Source organism: Miniopterus natalensis, chromosome 1, assembly GCF_054644295.1.
Source record: "Miniopterus natalensis isolate mMinNat1 chromosome 1, mMinNat1.hap1, whole genome shotgun sequence".
Lineage (NCBI taxonomy): Eukaryota > Metazoa > Chordata > Mammalia > Chiroptera > Miniopteridae > Miniopterus > Miniopterus natalensis.
The window spans coordinates 114,246,281-114,265,951 of NC_142081.1; the positions used below are offsets into that span (position 1 = coordinate 114,246,281).

General features: G+C 37.6%; 1 long non-coding RNA gene across 1 annotated transcript; it reads left to right on the forward strand.

Moving 5' to 3' along the window:
• The first annotated feature begins 1,783 nt into the window (after positions 1 to 1,783).
• On the forward strand, positions 1,784 to 7,373 carry LOC107544726 (uncharacterized). The gene is made up of 3 exons (XR_001603934.2): positions 1,784 to 2,827; positions 6,700 to 6,812; positions 6,918 to 7,373. It is a non-coding gene; the product is annotated as an uncharacterized LOC107544726 (long non-coding RNA).
• Positions 7,374 to 19,671: the final 12,298 nt, after the last annotated feature.

Sequence of the window (19,671 nt, forward strand, 5' to 3'; positions counted from 1 at the left end):
GAGAGAGAGGTAAGGAGAGGGAGAGAGAGAAACGTAGATATGGGAGAGAAATATCTACCGGTTGCCTCCCTTACAGGCCCGGAGACCAGGGATCAAACCCAAACCCGGGTATGTGCCATGATCAGGATCTGAACCTGCGACACTCCAACAACTGAGCCACCTGGCCAAGGGAAAGATCCTCTTTAAAAGAAATTAAGTAACAACTCCTCTCATTATGAAAATCATATAATCTGTGTCCTTTATCCTTTGAATATTCTTATGTAATTGGTGTAAAAACTGCCAGAATGAACTAGTAAAATGGAGATTTCTGGTGGTACAGAAGCTAGATGAAAAGAGTGGCTGTTCTCTTTTTCTTTTTAGGAACTATCTTGCTATCAGGTGGCTTTTGGTAATCGGTAGTTTCAAGGGCTTATATTGAATAAGTGACTTATTCTACCTATAATGCATTCCATCGACTATCATCTCTGGAAATTATTTTTAAAGAAATTAGCCAACTGATTTCTACAAAGTGAATTCTGACTGTGATATTCATCTCGCTTTCCCTGTGGGACTGTCCATGATGCACTGTTGCCCCCTTGAGCTAAAATGTGTCTGTGATGTCAGAATGTTCTCTCCTGCTCTGCAGTTACAGTGGCAAATTGTAGGAGCAGCACATTGGCAAGGAAGAATTTATAAAATTAGAACAGTTCAAACACATCTCTTTTTCAGGCTTTTCAAGTATAAGCTTTCAGAAAATTTACCATTTTTAGATTTGGTAATACAGTTGAAGGAAATGAGTGGAAAATATTCACAAGGATGATAGTAAAAAATGTCGTTAATATTGTTTTAAATATTTTCCAGGTTTTACTGGGTTGTATGTAAGTATGTTTAATAGTTCACTAAGGTTATCAAAATTTTGGCAGGAATAGTTGAACTAATTAAAACTTCTATTCAAGATTAGGTGCTTAAAGCCAGTCTGTATTAAAATGTAAGGAAATAGATTTTTCTGTAACATTTTTTCTTTGTATCTTGGAATATACTGCGGACTTACTGTAGACTGTGCTGTACATTCCGTCATGATAGGTTCCATGGCCTCGTAATACGTTAACTTTGGTTCTCCAGTAATTGGTGGGCATACTCTATTGAATTCCCCTCCGAAAAATATACCTTAGTAATTTTCCAATTTACTTTGCCTCATTTTAAAAGTGGATATGAATAGAACCGTATTTTATTTTATTTTTTATAATTGTATAAATTTGAAAAGTTTTAATACCTGAAAATCTGAGAATTTACCTTACAAATGAAATGAACTTACATTGAAAATTTTATTCCAGGTAACAATCTATTTGACCTTTTTTTCCTTCTTTCCCAGCTGTGTTCTTTTTCTCATGTTTTATATGTTCTAGCATCCTGCCTGCCAAGCTTTTTATTTAGATTCCCGCATTTCTCTAAATTACTATATTTATGTCAACTTTTGTAGTATATGCCAGTAAAATCATTTATTAATCAGGCACAGAAAAACTAATACAACTTGGAAAGGTTAGATAGAATTTTTATTTTGTCCTGAAATTTTCCCCATTGTCAATGTTACATTCTCCACAAACACTCATTTCATTGGCTTGTGTGGTGTGTATGGTTTTGGCTTCCAGTAACGCACTTGTTTGCAGTAATGAATCCTCAAGTTCAATTTCAGATTTTTTCCCACACACATCAAAAGATTATTTAATCCATTGGACTTTTCAAGATTTTCAAAAGTAATTTGAAGCGTTTGGAAATTAAAACTAGACTTTGAAAGACTAATGTGACCTTTTAAATTGTAAATCAAAAATTTTTAATTTTTAATACTTAATGAATCAGTTTCTTTCCCCAGTGAGAGTTAATATTTGAAAGTAGTAAGATTTGCTTTACAAATGTATATAAACACGTATGAAATTGTTCGTGGTGATAAATTGGAGTAGGTATTTTCATTCATCGTTAAAGACTGACTTTGGGAGCCAGCACTCTCTGGGTTGAAATCTCAGCTCTCTTTATTGCTGTGTGCCCTTGAGAGGATTCTTCTCTGTGCCTCAGTTTCCTCTTGAGCAAAATAAGGACTGACAGGGTGGTTATGAGGATTAAGTGAGGTAAGACCTGTAGAGCACTTGGGAAGGGGCCTGGCACTTAGAGAAGTGCTAACTCAGCATTACCTTTGACTTAAATGCTCTTTGATTTACTTGGATTTTTTCAAATTTATAATTGTACCTTATTAATAAACATAATCTAAATAAGTTACTGAAAACTTCTCAACAGTTATATGAATTAGTGAGGAAAGAAAGCTGTCATTGAACCCATGTAGTTTCAAGGCTCTATGCCTTTTTATACACATTTGTTAAATAATTAAGCATTAAACCTAAAGATTTTATATTACAAAGGGAAAGATTAGGTATAATGATTTTACTTAGATCTCTGGCTTGAAAGATTATTTAAAAGTACAGGACACATTACAATGATGTGTGAAGCACCGTGATTGCCAATAATTTTAAAAACTATCATAGCATAACTGAATTGACAAGAAGTGTTTGTTATTAAATCACCCTCCAATACTCTCAGTATTCTATTCATTTAGTTATAATCCTGGTAACTAAGATGTTGAAGTATAAATTTATATTATAATAAAATTGAAAGTAAACTGAGGATTTTAAGGGAGTAAGAAAAGAGGGAATATTTTGATTGCTTAAAGGTGTTTGCAGCCTGCTGTGTGTATCTTGTGTCATTTCTTTGCCATGTGTGGTGCTAAAAAGTGTCTTTTATGTAAAGCTGCCTTGGCTGTGGAAGAGCTTGTCCTTGAGTGATTTCATGGAATAATTTAGTAAGTAACACTGGAACACTGAAAATTCTTACCTTGTGGACATATTGCCATTTAAATCTCTTCATAGTAGGGAAAGGTGCTTACATTGATATGCCTGAGGATAAATTAGTTTTCAAATTAAAAAAATAACTTGTAAATGTGTACTTAAATTATTTAAATTTCTAAATTAACTATCAAAATACACTTTGTATGTCATGAAAAGCTTTTTCATCATTACAGTGAAAAATAATTTTAGCTTAATGTTTCTCTGTCCTGACTGAGTGTAAAGGTTTCTAGTAGACAGTCAAATAAATACTAATATTTGAATTATCATTTATTGTTTGTCCAAATATGCTTCTATGATTTTCATTTAAAGGGCCATATTATCATTAGAGGATTTAAACTTTTTATTACAAAATAAATGGTAAGGATAGCTGTGGTAATAGAAGTATAGGTGGCATTTGATTTGAAATATTAATTTCTTTTAAAAGGAGTCATAAATGTAGAACTTATCTTTGGTATTCATATATCTGTTAAATAATTTTCAGGCTTTAAAAAGTCAAGTTTTGTTTGTTCTCAAACTCAGAAGAGGGCCACCTCATTCCTTAAATAATTATATAATTATTGAATAATTTATCAATGCTGGAAAGTGCACCTAAGAGATTCCCTACCAAGTGGCATTCTATCTTAATGGGAGATATTATATATATAGCGACAGTTGTCAGCAATAACTTTTGCTTTTAATGGATAAATTTGTATTTGAACATTTGAGACACAAAAATCTCCTGTTTGTATATATACATTTTAAAGTATAAGACAATTCAAGAGTTTTCCTATTTATGGATGTAGTAAACTTCATGGTGGTACTCATACTGAATTCTTTTCAACCCCCAGAAAAAGGTCATTCAGAAGTTTATCCAAATTAAAAGGTGCCGTCCTGGACCAGTATTCAATGTGGGGAAACAGATTTGGAGCATTGTTTTTTCTGTAATCTGTGCTCCTGACAGAGGTTTAAGAAAATGCTTCTGCTGACTTTTATTAGTTTGAGTTTAGTACATCTTTCCTGCTATGAGGAAAACATTTATTCTAGCTGCTGTTTCTAAATCTCAGAATAAAAATCTCTTATGCTGGCCCAGCCAGGCGTGGCTCAGTGTCTGAGCATCGGCCTGTGATCCAGGAGGTCGAGGTTAGATTCCCGGTCAGGGCACAGGCCCGGGTTGGGGCTCGATCTCCAGCTGGAGGCAGCCGATCAGTGACTCTCTCACATCACTGATGTTTCTCTCTCTCCCTCTCCCTTCCTCTCTCTGAAATCAATAAAAACACTTAAAAAAAAAAATCTCTTATGCTGATAAGAATTCTCTTTCCTTACTGCTCACTGGTTATTTAACCACTTTGAAACCTACTCTCCCTGCTCTTCTGCACTGCAGAGCTTTTCAGTAATGTGCTAATTATAAAATGCACTCAGTTCTTCAGAATTTATTGTCTTTGCTCTTAGCAATGTCTGGTAATTGGCACCTTAAGTCCCCTGGAAGCTGTTTCTAACCCCACTCCCTCTCTTAACTTATCTGATAAATCATTTCTCTAAGTTTTCTTTCTATAATTATGAGACATTATTATGTCATTTTTGTTTATATCTTTCCATTTTTACCTGTTACCTCCTCGTTCTTTCTCTTCTTCTCTAAGCTTGTATATTCCAGAAATTCCAGTCCCTGGGTTCTGTATGCTGCTTCTTTTATCAGTATCTCATTCTCTTAGATTATGTGTTTAATTCCGATATGTACAGTACCAGTCCTGCCCTTTTCCCCCAAGTGCCAATCTCATGTCTTTCATAGCCTGTTAATCTCAGTTATCCTTCTAGATTTATGATGCTAAAATTAAACTTCTTTCACTGGCCACATCTTTATTGAGTACCGACTCTGTATTAGGCCCTGGACTGACAGTGTGGGATTGATTGTATTTAATGGTTCCTCTTCAGTGTTCTAAAATCCGTTGACACATTAATGATTGCTCCGTATGGTGGCGCTTCTGGCGTGTGTGTGTGGCAGGCTCAAAGCAGAAGGGGAGGTAGTGAAGGTACCCCTAAGTTTATTTGGTGAAATCAAAGCGGGGCCTGAAAAGTTATCTAGACAGCAAAGCTCTGGGAAGATTTTCCCAGCAGTGGGAATGGCAAGTGTAAAGGTGTAGCCAGTGGAGGGTCTAACAGTGTCTGGGGAACCATGAGATGTTCCGCATTACTGCAGCACAGTGAACACCAGAAAGGCAACTGCAGAACGTGAGCCGGGGCTGGTATAGAAATAAGGTTTAGAATATGAAGTTTTATTAATTATTATTATTTTTTAATTTTTTAAATATACCTTTATTGATTTCAGAGAGAGGAAAGGAGAGGGGGAGAGAGAGAGAGAGAGAAACATCAACGATGAGAGAGTCATTGATTGCCTGCCTCCTGCAGGCCCCCGACTGGGGATCGAGCCCACAACCTGGGCATGTGCCCTGACTGGGAATCGAACCCCGATCACCTGGATCCTAGGTTGATGCTCAACCGCTGAGCCGTGCCCGGCCAGGCTAGAATATGAATTTTTATGATACAAAAGTTATTGGTAATGACCAGTGGTGGAGGTATCTGAGATGACTGGTTCCTTATGACTTGTGTATTATGCAAAAATACTTTAGATCTCAAGTGGCCAAAATTCAAATAAAACAAAAATTTTCAACAAGGCCATGCAAGACCTTTTTGTTAAAAAAAGTTCCTTAAATTGGGATGAGAGTTGCACTGGGGGGAGTTGGTGTGTGGGGTCGAAGCCTAGAGTCAGGAAAACTAGAAAAGTGGTTATTGAAATAGATGAGCCTGAACTAGGGCAGTGACCAGGGAAATGGAAAAGAAAAGGAGCATATGCAGAAGCATGTTTTAAATTCAGAAATTTAAGAATAGGAGGATGTTTGAGTGAAAGGACCGAAAGTACTTGGCAGTTGGTTAGAAGAGGTGAATACGGCGGTGGAGGCATCTAAGGCGACTGGTTTCTGATGATTTCCTTTTAACTGTTCATTATTCTGCCAGTTTTTCACGCTCCAGACTTTGGATGCCTCCTCTGCCTCTGGTCCTTTACAGCCAACAAACCATCAAGTCTAGTTGTTCTTCCTGAGCCTGTCTTAGAAATGATGTCCGTCCCCCCGCCAGTGATTTTGTCACTTGTTCCTATTCATTTTGGCTGTATCAGAGGCTGCTTTGTATCGTTGTTTACAAGGAAGGCAAGTGCAAGGTCTCGTACTTGTTCGTGTTCTCCTACATGTGCTTACACAATCATTAAATATTTTGATCATTGATTAATCGTCTCTAACCCTTAGCAGTAGCCTGTGATCTGAGAGAAGCAATGGTTGTTGGGTGAGTAGCCCAGTGAAGGGCAGATTATCTTTGTGGTTTTGGAGTTGTGCCAAGTCTTCTGGTAGTGATCCAGTATCTAGACCTTTGGGATTTTGGATGCCCTTTTGGGGATTAAAGACATAAAATTGGTTTTTAAGGAAGTAAGAAACTTCTTGCTCTCTTAACTTTGTATTTTTGTCAGTACACATTTGAATTGCTAGTATTTGTGAGAGCGCACAGTCAGAAGCAAGCCTTCCGTTTCCTTATGTGTCTTTATACCTTTTGTGATTTTAAATTTATATCTCTATCAACACTCTTGTGTGCATGCATTTAGAACCAATAAACTTTTCAGATGACCTGAGAGAATATATTAGATGCCTTAGGAGGTATATTGGTTTTGAATTTAATTTAGCCTAAAGTTAAATGAGTATTAATTTTGGATTATATAATTTCTTTCCTCCTCTTGAAATTTAAACATTATCTCTCTTTACCCATTTAACCAACATTAGACCTCTTACTTGTATTCTTTATATAGCGCCGGTGGAAGAAAAGAAGAAGATATTCTTGGAGAAACTACTTCTTACCATTGTCATCTCAGATGCACCACTGATTCAAATTTTGTTAATTCTTTGGGAGAAAGTTACTTAAGTAATCATGCTTTATTAAATTCTGGTACAAATGGGTCAATTTTTAAACTACAGTAATATTTATTTCTAGTTTCTAAAATAAGCCAAGAATATTTGGTTTCTTTAGGGCATTGAAAACAGAAAAAATGAAATTGAAGATTCACCTGAACCTTTGATAGATCCTGTGTATGGACATGGCAGGTAATTAACTAAAATTTATTATCTCCTCAAATGGACTTAAGAACTTGACTTAGAATAAAGGACTATGGGGTCAGAAAAATTTGCTTGTCAGTGTTGGCAGCATGAAGCCTCTGAATTGGAGCAGCCTCGTGCTTTATGCATCGCTCACCTTAGTATGAAGTGTTAATTTCCACTTCAGGTGTGTGTATGCGAGCATTTGTTGTGGCACATGTTTTGTTTCAAGGTGGCAGGGGAGTATTGTAACAACTTCTGCGTGATGTTCCATTTATGAAACACTAATAGATGAAATTTATTCATTTTGACTTAGAAATAAGTGTATCCTTACCTATTTATAAATGCTTTCCTGCTTGGGTGAAATAGATTTCTTCTTATTTTTCTCTATGAATTTACTCTTCGTCTGAAGCTTTTTTATAGCTATATCTGTTAAAATCGATAAAACAGTGATTATTAACTCACTCTAAAAAATAAGTACTTCTCTTTATAACTTTCTGCCTCAGAGGTCAAAATTCCCGTATGTTCAAGCACAAAATAATAACATTTATATATGTATTTTTAAACATAATGATTAATGTTAAGTATAGTATCCGTTTAAGTATCATTTTTTAATCCATTCAAATATGATATCTTAGATAAAGTTGTTGAATTTATGAGAATAAATAGAACAATAGGTACTATTGTGGTGATTCACTTAGTGATACAGTTAAGAGGCTGTTGTTCAGTTGAGCGTATAAAATGAAAATGTAAGTTTTTTTTAACTTTGCTTCTTAAACAACATAATTTAATGTAAAAAGTCATTACTTTATGCCTTATCATATGGATCATTTTATTTGAAAACTATTCATATTTTAATAATTTTTATTAATAGCCAAAGTTTAACCTGTTGACCAGACATGCCATTTCTAATGTATGGGAGGGGACAGAGGACGCTCAGGAATGAGTCAGAGTATCTTTGAGTATTTATCTCTTTCATGATTAATATTTCACTAGAATACAGTTGGTTGTTTTCATCTGTTTAATGCTCTGCATTACTTAGAGGTTAAGGCAAGTGCTTTATAGCAGAAGAATCCGTCACAGTTTTCAAGGCACCATCAGGTGAAGAACTTAGACTTTGGAGGCCAGCTTGGGCTCAAGTCTCAAGCCTTTAGTTTTCTCTAGAATAAAATTGGGATTTCAGGACTGTCTTCTTTAGCAAAAGTAAAGTATCGATCTCTCTATATAAACATAGCACACATTTATGCAGTAGTATCTGTAAGCCTGGAAGCTGTTGCATTTTGCTTAAAATTGAGGAGAATTACTAAAAGTGTTGTGATCTGAAATACTTGCTTTGAGAGTCTAGTGGGTTTTCCTGTATTATTTTTAATGTGCATAATTTCCTTTGAGATGCTGGGCAAATTTAATGTCATCTGAGAATTTTAAACCACTACCCTCCACCACTACCTCCATTTATGGTTTCAATTATTTTGTTCCTATAGCTTCATATGTTGCCAGGGATATTGAAGTGACACCTTTGGCCAATGCATCCACCTAAAGAGATCTGATATGTAGCTCCGAATAAAATGCCCTTCAGCTTATTGCTGAGTCAGCCTAAATTCATGTATTTACTCATCCAACTTACATTGAGTAACTACTGTGTACCTTCTCTTGAAGTATATAGTATGGGACAGGAGTTCCATAGTCCCTTTGGCTCACAGGGAAATTTCATTCTTTCTTCTATAATTAGATAAAACTGTCACCAAATGTCAGAAGCAAATATTATGATTGAGAAAATAATAGCTACTGATTTTTGGCCCCATTTAAGTGAGTCTTGATCTTAAATATGAATTATTCTTAAATTTTAGATTACATATAGTTAATTAACAGGAATTTGAAGGGATATAACATTAAGGAAAAAGTCAGTCAAAATGATATAATTTCATAATTAAAAAGCACCTGTTAAAAATATCATGCTAAGCAAAATAAGTCAGAAAAAGTCAAGAACCATATAACTTCAGTTTTATATCTCACAAGAACTCATGAGAGATATAAAACTGAAAGCAACAAATGAACAAGACAAGGAAAGAAAAACTCAGAGGCACAGATAATGGTATGATGGTGGTTACCAGAGGGAAGGGGGGGTGGAGGAGGTAGTAGAGGGTAAAGGGGGTCAAATATATGGTGATGGAAGGAGATTTATGGGGTGATGAACACACAATGCAGTATACAGACGATGTATTATAGAATTGTATACTTGCAACCTATGCCATTTTACGAATCAATGTCACCCAAATAAATTAATAAAATTTTTTAAAAGCATAGAATTTCAGAATTAAAAAGCACCTCAGCATAGCCCAACCCTTCATTTTACTATTTAATAATTTAAGAACCCTCCCTCCCTACATTAGATAATATATGGAAATTACTCACTTCATGATGAGGTTAGAGTGAGAATCTCATTTTGCTAATTTCTGGTAAAGGTCAAAATTTAAGTAGTAAAATTCACAGACAAATAACTATGCAAGTTATCTTGCTCAGTTTGTTTATAATTGAGCCCACCCTCTTCTTGATTCCTCGTTCTGATCGATAGCTGAAAGCACTGCATTTTCCCATGAAAAGGTACGTGTTCGTCCCTCTTGAGTCATATGCAGGGTTATCCCCCCCCACTCACCCACAGTGGTGTCTGCACATCTCTTTCTTCTCTTGGTGGCTTCTTGGCACCGACCTGCCTTGTGTCACCTGAGGTGATTGGGGAAGGAGGGCCTGGTTCCTGCTGAAGGTGGGTGAGGTGTCTCGTCCCCCTTGGCCTCTGTCCTCGCTGCCCCGTGCGCTGTGGCTCAGCCCTCTTCCCACCACACTTGCGTGCCTTGCTCTGCCCCTTGGTTCTGGCTGTCAGGGCCCTTCTCTCCACACGCTCTGCAGGTGCCCCCAGGCCTCCCCTGTTTCCAGAGCCAGAATATTCTTTCTGTCTCCCGAGGCGTTCCCTCTCCCAGCCGCCCAGAGGCCTTTTTCTGGCCATGTACTCCCTGTGCAGAATGCTTGTCAGTTATCCAAGTTTTCGTTCTTGATATGTACAAATTCATTTCTGTTTCCTAAAATATTAGCTTTCAAAGCTATTGTGTCATTGTGGATTTGTTTTAAAAATACTTTAAATATCAAAACTAAGCAATGACTTTGAAATAATTATTTTGGAAAAGAAAATGAACAGGGTATATTTTTTGCTTTTTTCCCTTAATCATTAGGAATGTTGATTTGAAGTTGAATCTGTTTTCCGTCACCAAAGTTAAAAATTCATATATTTGTTCAGCTTTTATTGGCTGCTTTTCTGCTCTGACTATATGAGAGGAGGTTGTAATATGTGTAATATACAAAGAAGAATTATAATTAGTAGTATTAAAATCCTTAGGCAAGCCCCTTCTCATGGTTTCACTTTCCTTATTGATAAAATATGTAGGTAATACCTATTCAAAGGGATGTTGTAAAGCTTAAGATCAAATTTCTAAATTGCCATCTAAGAACTCAGCTCTCCCTCAAAAGCCTACACACCTAGTTTGGGGAAACAACATGCACACAGATACCCGCAGTGCAAGGTAACATGAAGCGTGTTGAAATAAAGTATTACAGAAGCTCAGAGGAAGGAGGAAACTCTCCCTGCTGTGCTTTCATTGGGGTAAAAGAGAGACTTTAAGTAGGAGTGAACATTTGAATGGGGCCAGATGTGAGTGAGAGGGTATTTTGGGAAAAATACAGGTTATGTTTCGGGATAGGGAGGCAGACCAGTCTGATTGGAACAGTGTTTCTTTTGTTGTTGTTAACCTCCACCCGAGGATATTTTTTCCATTGGTTTTTAGAGTGTAAGGGAGGGAGAGACAAAGAGAGAAACATCCATGTGAGAGAGAGACATCAACTGGTTGCCTCGCATACGTGCCCTGACCTGGGGCAGGGATCACACCTGCAACCGAGGTATGTGCTCTTGGCCAGGAATCAACCCCTAGACCCTTTGTTGTGTGGGCTGATGCTCTAACCACTGAGCCACACCAGCCAGGGTGAAACAGTGGTTCTTAATCCTGACTTCATGATCATTTGGGGAGCTTAAAAATGTCAGTGCTTATGCCCCAGCTGAGAATGAATGAATGAATGAATTCAAGGAGGGAGGGAGAAATGAAGAGCAAAGGAGAAAGAAAGAGTCTCGAGGTGGTGGGGCCTGTGCATGATCATCTTAAACTGACTCCTACCTGGATGATTCTAATGTACAGTCGGGTGTGAGAACCAATAGATAAGAGCATTGGATCTGTGAAGGAGACAGATAGGATGAAACATCATGAATGTAAGTTTGGGTAAAAACATAGAGGATTTTAAATGCTAAGAAGTTTTAAACTTTAGTTGGCAAGCACTAGGAAGGGGTCATTGAAGAGGTTTGAAAAGAGCACTAACATAAGACATAAAATAACATTAATCTGTCAGTTTGTAGAATGTGTTCAGTGGGAAGACATGGTGAAAGCACATAGTCTAGACAGGTAAGAGGTAATGAGATGGAAATGTTCATGGCAAAGAAAGAAAACAGAGACCAGCTAGTATTTATATACTTTGTGCTGTGCAATATGTTTTGGATGTTTCTTCCTAACCTCAATATATAGTTATAAAAGCTGAAGCTCAGAGAGTTGAGTAACTTGCGCCTCATAGAACAGCAGAGGCAGAGCTGCTTTTGGCCACCCCCAAGGCCTATGTTCATTCCGCCCTAACACATTCTCCTGCGGTCCCAGTGCCTCTGAGAGAAAGAGAGAGAGAGAGAGAGAGTACAGGAAAGTAGACTGTAGAGTTCAGCAAGTAATTACATATGTGAGGGAGAGGTGCAGATACCTAGTAGGCTTTCATATAAGGTGTATTAAGTGAACATGTGAAAGAAACATCACGGGAAGTTTGCTTGAAGTCACTGTGTATGTTTTGGTGGTAGTAAAAAATATTTTTGTCCTCAAGTATTTCATTTTTTAAAAGAGCAATTAGAAATATTGATCAAGTATGCTCACTATGCAGCAGTGGCAAACATTTATTTAACAATGCCAAGCACTATTGGTAGTAAATTAAAGATTATAACTATGCTATGAATGTCATAGAATAGAGGAAACTGAGACACAGAGTAGCTATGCATCTCTTTGCATTTTATGCAGCTTAATTAATAGCAAAGCTGAATTTGAACCACAATAGTCTGACTCCATATAACCAGCATATTTAATCATTATAATATACTTCCTCATATGCTACACTTAATAGTCTTGAATGAGGTAATAAATGTGAGATGATTTTGAAGATGTTTATTTATTAAATTTTACAGTAGCCCTGAGAGGTAATTTGCTTCATTGATAGAAAAGATACTAACTGGGCTCAAGAGTAACAATAATGTTTGAAAGATGCACAGTTCTTCTAAAACAGGGAGAAAGAATGTGGTGAGAAAAGAAAAAGGCATTTTGAGGTGTGAAAGATTTAAAGGGATATAAAGGTGTGAAAGGATTTGAATCCACTGCTTTAAGAAGGGATGTAAAAAGGGTTATGAGAGAAATTTTTAAATGTGTAAGCAACAATAGACTTGAGGTTACGGAGGATTATTTAGAGTGGGAGCACCCAGGAAAGCTTATAGTTAGGTTTTTTGCTCGCACTAATCATGGCTCTGGCACTGGGAGGCAAAAAGAATGCTATGTGCTTTCTTGGAAAAAAGGCCAACAAGTTTCAAATGAAAGATACATGGGGCATTGTTCCCAACCTTGTGAAGGATATCAGTGCTTATCTGCCATATAATAGACACATTTTTTTGCAGTTTGTCATTTGCTTTGAGTTTACTTACGGTGAACATTTACATTGTTTCTATTTGGAGCTGTTACAATTTTTTCTGTATGTCTTTCTGCACATATTCAAGTAGTCCTAGAGGATAGATTCCTAAAAGTAAAATGTGTGTTGAAAACTTAGGCATGTGTTCATTTTTTTACACATAGGTTTACTGAGAAGTAACTCACATATCATACAAGTCGTCCATTTAAAATGTTGCCCGGCTGCGCATGGCTCAGCAGTTGAGTGTCAACCTAGGATCCAGGCGATCAGGGTTCGATTTCTGGTCAGGGCACATGACCAGGTTGCGGACTCCATCCCCAGTGGGGGGCACGTAGGAGGCAGCCCATCAATGACTCATCACTGATGTTTCTATCTCTCTTTTTCCCTCTCCTTTATTCTCTCTGAAACCAATGAAGATATATTTTTTAAAAATAAAATAAATAAATAAAATGTACAAGCCAGGGGTTTTTAGTGTGTTCTGAGAGCTGTGCATCAATTTGAAAACATGTTTATCACCCCAAAAGAACCCTGGTACCCATTAGTGGTCACTCCCCCTAATTTTCTCTCCCTCACCCCCTAGCAACTATTGATCTACATTCTGTCTCTATAGATATGCCTATTCTTGACATTTCTTATAAAGAGAATCATAACATCTGATCTGTGACTGGCTTCTTTCACTTAGCACAATGTTTTCAAGGTTCACCCAGTTTTTAGCATGTATCAGCACTTCACTCCTTGTGGTTAATAACATTCCCTTGTTTGGCTTACACCACATTTTATTTATTCATTCATCATTTGGCTTCTTTCCATTTGGATATCATGAATAATGTGGTCAGGAACATTTATCTACAAATTTTTGTGAGAATATAGGTTTTCATTTTTCTTTGGTCTTGAGTCGTATGATAACTCTATGTGTAACCTTTTGAGGAACTCCTGTTAAACTTTGATAGATAATGCCAGTTACCTACTAAAGTTTACCAACTGGAAAACTACCAACTCATGCTTCCAACAGGATAGAGAGTTCCTATTTTTCTGCATTCTGGCCAACTTAGAAATATATTGCCAGTCAGCTTATTGACAAATGATAGCCTATATTAATTCACATTTCTGATTCTAAGTGAGCCTGTGCTTGATCATTTTTTTGTGTGTTTGTCAGCTTTTAGTATTTCTTCTTTTGGGAAGTACCTCTTTATGTCATGTTGGCATTTTTGGGACTAGGGGTTATTATTTTTTATTCACAATTTCTATAAGCTGTTTATAAATTCTCTTAGTTCTTTGTTAAGTCTGTGTTGCAAATATTTTCCCTCATTCTGTTCTGTTAACTTTGCTAATGGTATCTTCTAATGTTTAGCTCTTTATTACTTTTTCCCAAAGAATTACCTAATATCCTAACTCCAGTCAGTTCTCCACAGATAATGAACATCTACTCTATCAAATCAGTTTTCCCGTATGTATGAGTCATTTTTTGGATTCTTCTATTCCACTAACCTATTTGTGAGTTCTTCTGCCCAAACAACACTGGTATATAGTTTTGTAACAGGCTTTGATATTTATTAACACATATTTCCTAATACTGTTCTTTTTCAGAATTGTCAAAGTTGTTTCTACATTATTCCACTGAACTTCTTTCAGCTTTTTAAGTTTCAGTTTTGTTTTAGGAATTGATCGATGTTACATTAAATTTATAGATTATTTTAGAGTAGTGATATCTTTGTAACATTGTCTTTCCATTTATATTGTTTGTATGACTTTTAATGAAATTACATATTGTTGATGATATGTATTATATAGTTCCTGAAATCATGTACTTTATTCTACCGTAATTGTTAGAACTGTCTTTTGTTTCTGCTGTAGACTAGAAATAAAACTGCAATGAAACTAGTCACCTGATTTCCTTCTTTCCCACTCCCTCAGTCCTTCACAGTGGTTACTCTCATATATTTAAAACTAAATCATATCATGATACTCTTTTTTTTTTTTTTTTTTTTAGAATAGTTGATTTTTTTTAGAGGGAGAAAGAAGAAGGGAGAGGGAGAGAGAGAGAAACAGTGATAGGAGAGTAAAGCATCAATCTGCTGCCTCCTGTAGGCCCACTACCCAGGACTGAGCCCGCACTCCGGCATGTGCCCTTGACCTGGGATCGAACAGGCAACCTCCTGCTGCATGGGACGGTGCCCCACCAACTGAGCCACACCAGCCAGGGCAGATCAGGATACTCTTACTGAAAGTCATTGAATGACTGGCTCGTCCATGCACTTAAAATCCAAACTCCTTACCCAGGCTCTCAGATCCTTTCGTGGTGTGGCCTCTGTCTACCTGCCATCTGTCTGCATCTTGTACCATTTACTGTGTGAGCTTCAAGCTGAGGTTTTCTTTGATCTTGTTTTTCTGTAGATCAATTTTCCCATGGTCTCTTTTCTACAGTATGTATTTGTATGTATTATACATGTATTCTTTTGTGTGTTTATTTTTATATGATTATTTTTGTTTTCATTTTATGTGATTGAAATAGTCAGCTCTTGTAAACCAAAAATCTAGAAAAGTATTTGGTTGTTGGAATTCATGTGAGACAAGGTCAAAAGTGCTTATTTTCTCCAAATTTCATTTCTTGTACAAATATATTTAATGAGCTAGAACTAAGTTGCCAGTCAGAATATGTGGTACTGCCAGTTAAATTTGCATTTCAGATAAATACTGGGTATTTTTTAGTGTAAGTGTATCTCATACGGTATTTGAAATATACTTAAATACTAAAAACATATTTTTATCTGATATTTAAATTTAGCTGGGTTTCTTGTGTTTTACTTGGTATATCTGGCAGCCCTAGCTAGATGCCAACTCTAGCAACCTGACTTCTTAGGAATCCAACAAACAACCCGTGAATGGGTTTGAAAAGCTCCTCACTTTCAGGAATTGATTTCACAAAGGTCATGGCTCAAATGGCATGTCTTTGCCTGTGAGATAGCCAAGCATTTTTTTAGTATATTTCTGCATTTTATTTTAGCTATTCTAACCTTCTTATTAAGAAGGTAGTTTTCATTTTTATTTTCTCAACGACAGATTCTTTACCTTTCTTATTTAAGGACCTTGCACTATTTTATCCCAGCTAATTTTTCAGTCATCATGAACCTATACTTGAACAAAATTACGCTATTTGCTTTCATGCCTTTGTTCCTGCTGCTCCTTGGACCTAAAGACCTCAGTCCCTCCCCTCTAGGTCTGTCCTGCGCTGTCCCTTCCAGGAGAGCTCCCTCACTGTCAGCTGAAAGGGGTCTCTCCTCCCTCTGAGCACCGTGTTCTCCGTTGTAACCGACTATTTTTATTTGGGGAGGGTGAATTTTTTTAATTGTAGTAAGAATGTTTAAAATGAGAGCTACGATTTTAATGAAACTTTGAGGTACAGTGTAACTGTAGAGGAGAACTTGTGCAGCTGACTTCTAGAACTTCCTCCCTGCACAGCTGGAACTTTGTATCTTGAACAGCAGCCCCCCCCCCCCCCGGGGCCGCAGCCCCCACTCTGTGCTCTCCAGTGTGACTGTTCTAGATGCCGCGTATGAGTGGGGCATGTGGGTTCCCCGCTGTGACTGGCGTGTCTCACTCAGCACAGTGTCCTCAGGTCCACCCTGTCGCCAGCTGTGGCAGGACTTCCTTCTTCTGTGGCCTGAGCCCCCCCCACACCAGGCGCCGCTCGGAACAGTCCCGGCTCCTGCCCTTCATGTCCCCGGGTCAGCGCTGTTCGTCCCAGGACCGGGCCCTCGGGGTGTTTATTCCACACAGTTCACGCACCAGGTCTGAAAGGCCAGAGGAGCTGCTGTGGACACCCTGTGACAGCAGGAGAAGTGAGAGCCAGGATGGAGGAGACCATGGAAAACCAGGCTCAGGAATGTAAAATTCTGCTTCTATATCCAGTCTTAGGATGGACACAAATCAGGGTTGACAGAGACCAATACGATCAATCATGAATGCTCGGCTAAGGAGAGGAAATTAGGTAGGAAATTGTGAAATATAATGACATAATTATTAGAACTTTCTTTAGACTTACTGAGAGAAGTCTTACAATTAATTTTCTAAGTTGTAATAGGTGAGAATATTGTGTCCTCACTCTGATTTCAACTTTGTACAGTCATGAATATTCTGAATGGTGCGCCTTGGCCATCAAAAGCAGATGAAAATTTTAAGTATATATTCTGTTTAAGGAATCAGGATTAATACACTTTTTAAATAATACCATCCTAACTACATGCTTAAACATGTGATTGCTGACCTAATATGAATAATTTATTGTTCAAGAATTGTGAACCACAAAGTTACTCAGTACTTTGTTGTACTAACAAAGTATTATTATAAACTATTCTAGACATTTGTTTAAAATTCCAAGAAAAAAAGATGTACTATCTAATCATAACACTAGGTGGTGGTAACTGATTTTAGAAATTGTAGTGTGAAAATATTTCTAGTGTATCATTTTTTGAACTCGAAAACATTCATTGCTACTCACATTTTAGAAGAAAAGGGGAGACTTGCAAGGCTCTCCAGTACCATTTCTACCTCTTTGGGCTGCTCACCCCGCACTCCATCTTTTTCCTTTAAATGCTATAATCCAATGCTTCTCAAATTCATTGGTCTCATGCCATTTACACTCTTTAAAAATTATTGAGCATCCTAAAGAGCTTTCACTAATGTGCATCATGAGCAAATATTGATCAGTGTTTTTCTTGTTAGAAATTAAGACTGAGAAATTTAAAGTGTGTAATTCTTTTTAAAATAACAATAATACACCGAATGTTCATATAAATATTTTTTAATATGAAATAACTGTTTTCCGAAACAAAAATGAATAGTAAGAGTAACTTTGTTTTAAATTTTTTAATGTATAGATTATTAATAGATAGCTGGATTCTCATATTTGTTTATAGATTCAATCTGTTAGAATATAACATATCATTTAGTCTCTGGAAAATTTGACACAGGCATGAGGATGTAAGAGTAAGAAAGGCAACTTTTGGCTTTTTATGAAAATCATTCTAATTTCATTTATTTTCTTAAAGGGTCTTGTGGACACCGAAGAATCCAAAACTACAATTTGAGAACTATTGCTGTATCTCCTGTGTGCCTATAAAAAGCTAATGAAGAAATAACAAACTACATGCACACGTGCCTTCTATTAATTTTGAATTTACAAATCCTAGAGGTTAAACTACCAGTTTCTGGCTTATTTTATCTGGATGTTGTCCTTAAGGATAGATTTACAACAAAAATGACTGAGTGGATATTATTACATTAATTGATAAGAAAAACATAATTTCATAATAGAAGAAAGAACAAAAGATGACCAGATAGCTGAAGGATGCACTTATATGTGCATTGTGTTTATAGTAGACATAAATTTAATGAGAAAAATGCTTATTAGAAATACATATGGACCCAAATTATTATCATAGTTCTATTCAATATACATTAGTTGAAAGCTGTAGTCTATGGAGACTTGGATGTCATCACAGTGACCTCGGCTGTGAAGTGGTCTCTCATCCTTTCACTCTCTCTGCTTTGCCTGTTCTTTCTGACCTACGTCCAGGGCACCAGCCCTGTCTCCACGCTGATGGCTCCCAACACTGTGTCAGCCCTGACCGCTCCCTGTGTTCCCGGCCTGACTTCCAGGTGTGCGTCGCTCTAGGTGCAAGTCCTGCAGGTGCCTCAGGCCCAGTTTCCGTAAACCCAAACTCATGCTCTCCCTCACCCCCAGCACCTGCCTCAGTCTCTCCCAGTTAACCCCCATTTACCAGGCGGCCCAGGCTGCAGCCCTCTCAGGAAGCTCTGGCCGTTTCTTCCCCCTTCAGGACGTTCGCTTTTCCTGTCTCTCTGCTGTTTCCTCTGCCTTGAATTTTCTTATCTTCTTATCCTACATTCGCTTAAAGATTCATCTCAAATGTTAGCGCTTCTATAAGTCAGCGGATGTTCCGACATCACTGTGTGTGTGTAACAGAGAGAGCACATGTGTTTTCCGTGTCTCCCGGGATAAATGAGTGGCCTTTGTCCTGTCCGTCGGCACTTTCCCATCCTGAGCACACTGTACCGTGCAAGTAGGGTCACTGCGACCCAGTGATGAACTTTACAGATTACGACTAACATGTCCGCTTTTTCCTCTAAGTCAGTCAGTTGAAGTTAGTCGTTTTGCATTATTGTGATTAAGTATCTTTTCTCCTTATTTTTGCCAATATTTCCTTAGTTTCACGGGGAAAGGTTCCTCCATTAAAAAGTTAACACCACCCTCACCATCCTCACCACTGTGGCTCAGAGGTTAGAATATCGGCCCTCACACCAAAGGGTTGTGGGTTCAATTCCTGATCAAGGGCACGTTCCTGGGTTGCAGGTTCAATCCCATGGCCTGGTCGGGGCATGTGCAGGAGGCAACCAGTCGATGTCTCTCTCTTACATTGACGTTTCTCTCTCTCCCTCTCACCCCACCCTCCCTCCCACTGTCTCTAAAAATAAAAATTCAAAGGAAAAAATATCCTCGGGTAAGGATTAACAAAGAAAAATTTTAAAGAAAAAGTTAACACTGAATGAAAAGTTTCATAAATACATTTACTGTCCATCTGAAGTATCAAATCTGATCCAATGGTATTTGCAGTGAGTAGCACTATAACGATGACTTGCTGTGAACTCTTAACAGGAAATATGTGCTAGGTCAGAAGTTAAGGGGACTTCTCTTCCTGGGACTGGAACCCAGGGCTGGGGGGCCTGGTGTTGGACTGGGACCCCTCGCCCCTCAGAGGGGACCTCCACAGCCAATGTATCCCTCCCAATTTTTATCCCACACTCGTGGGTGTGGAATCAGCCTGCTCTGTGCCTCTGCCCCTCCCAACAGTCTTGATGGGGCTGCT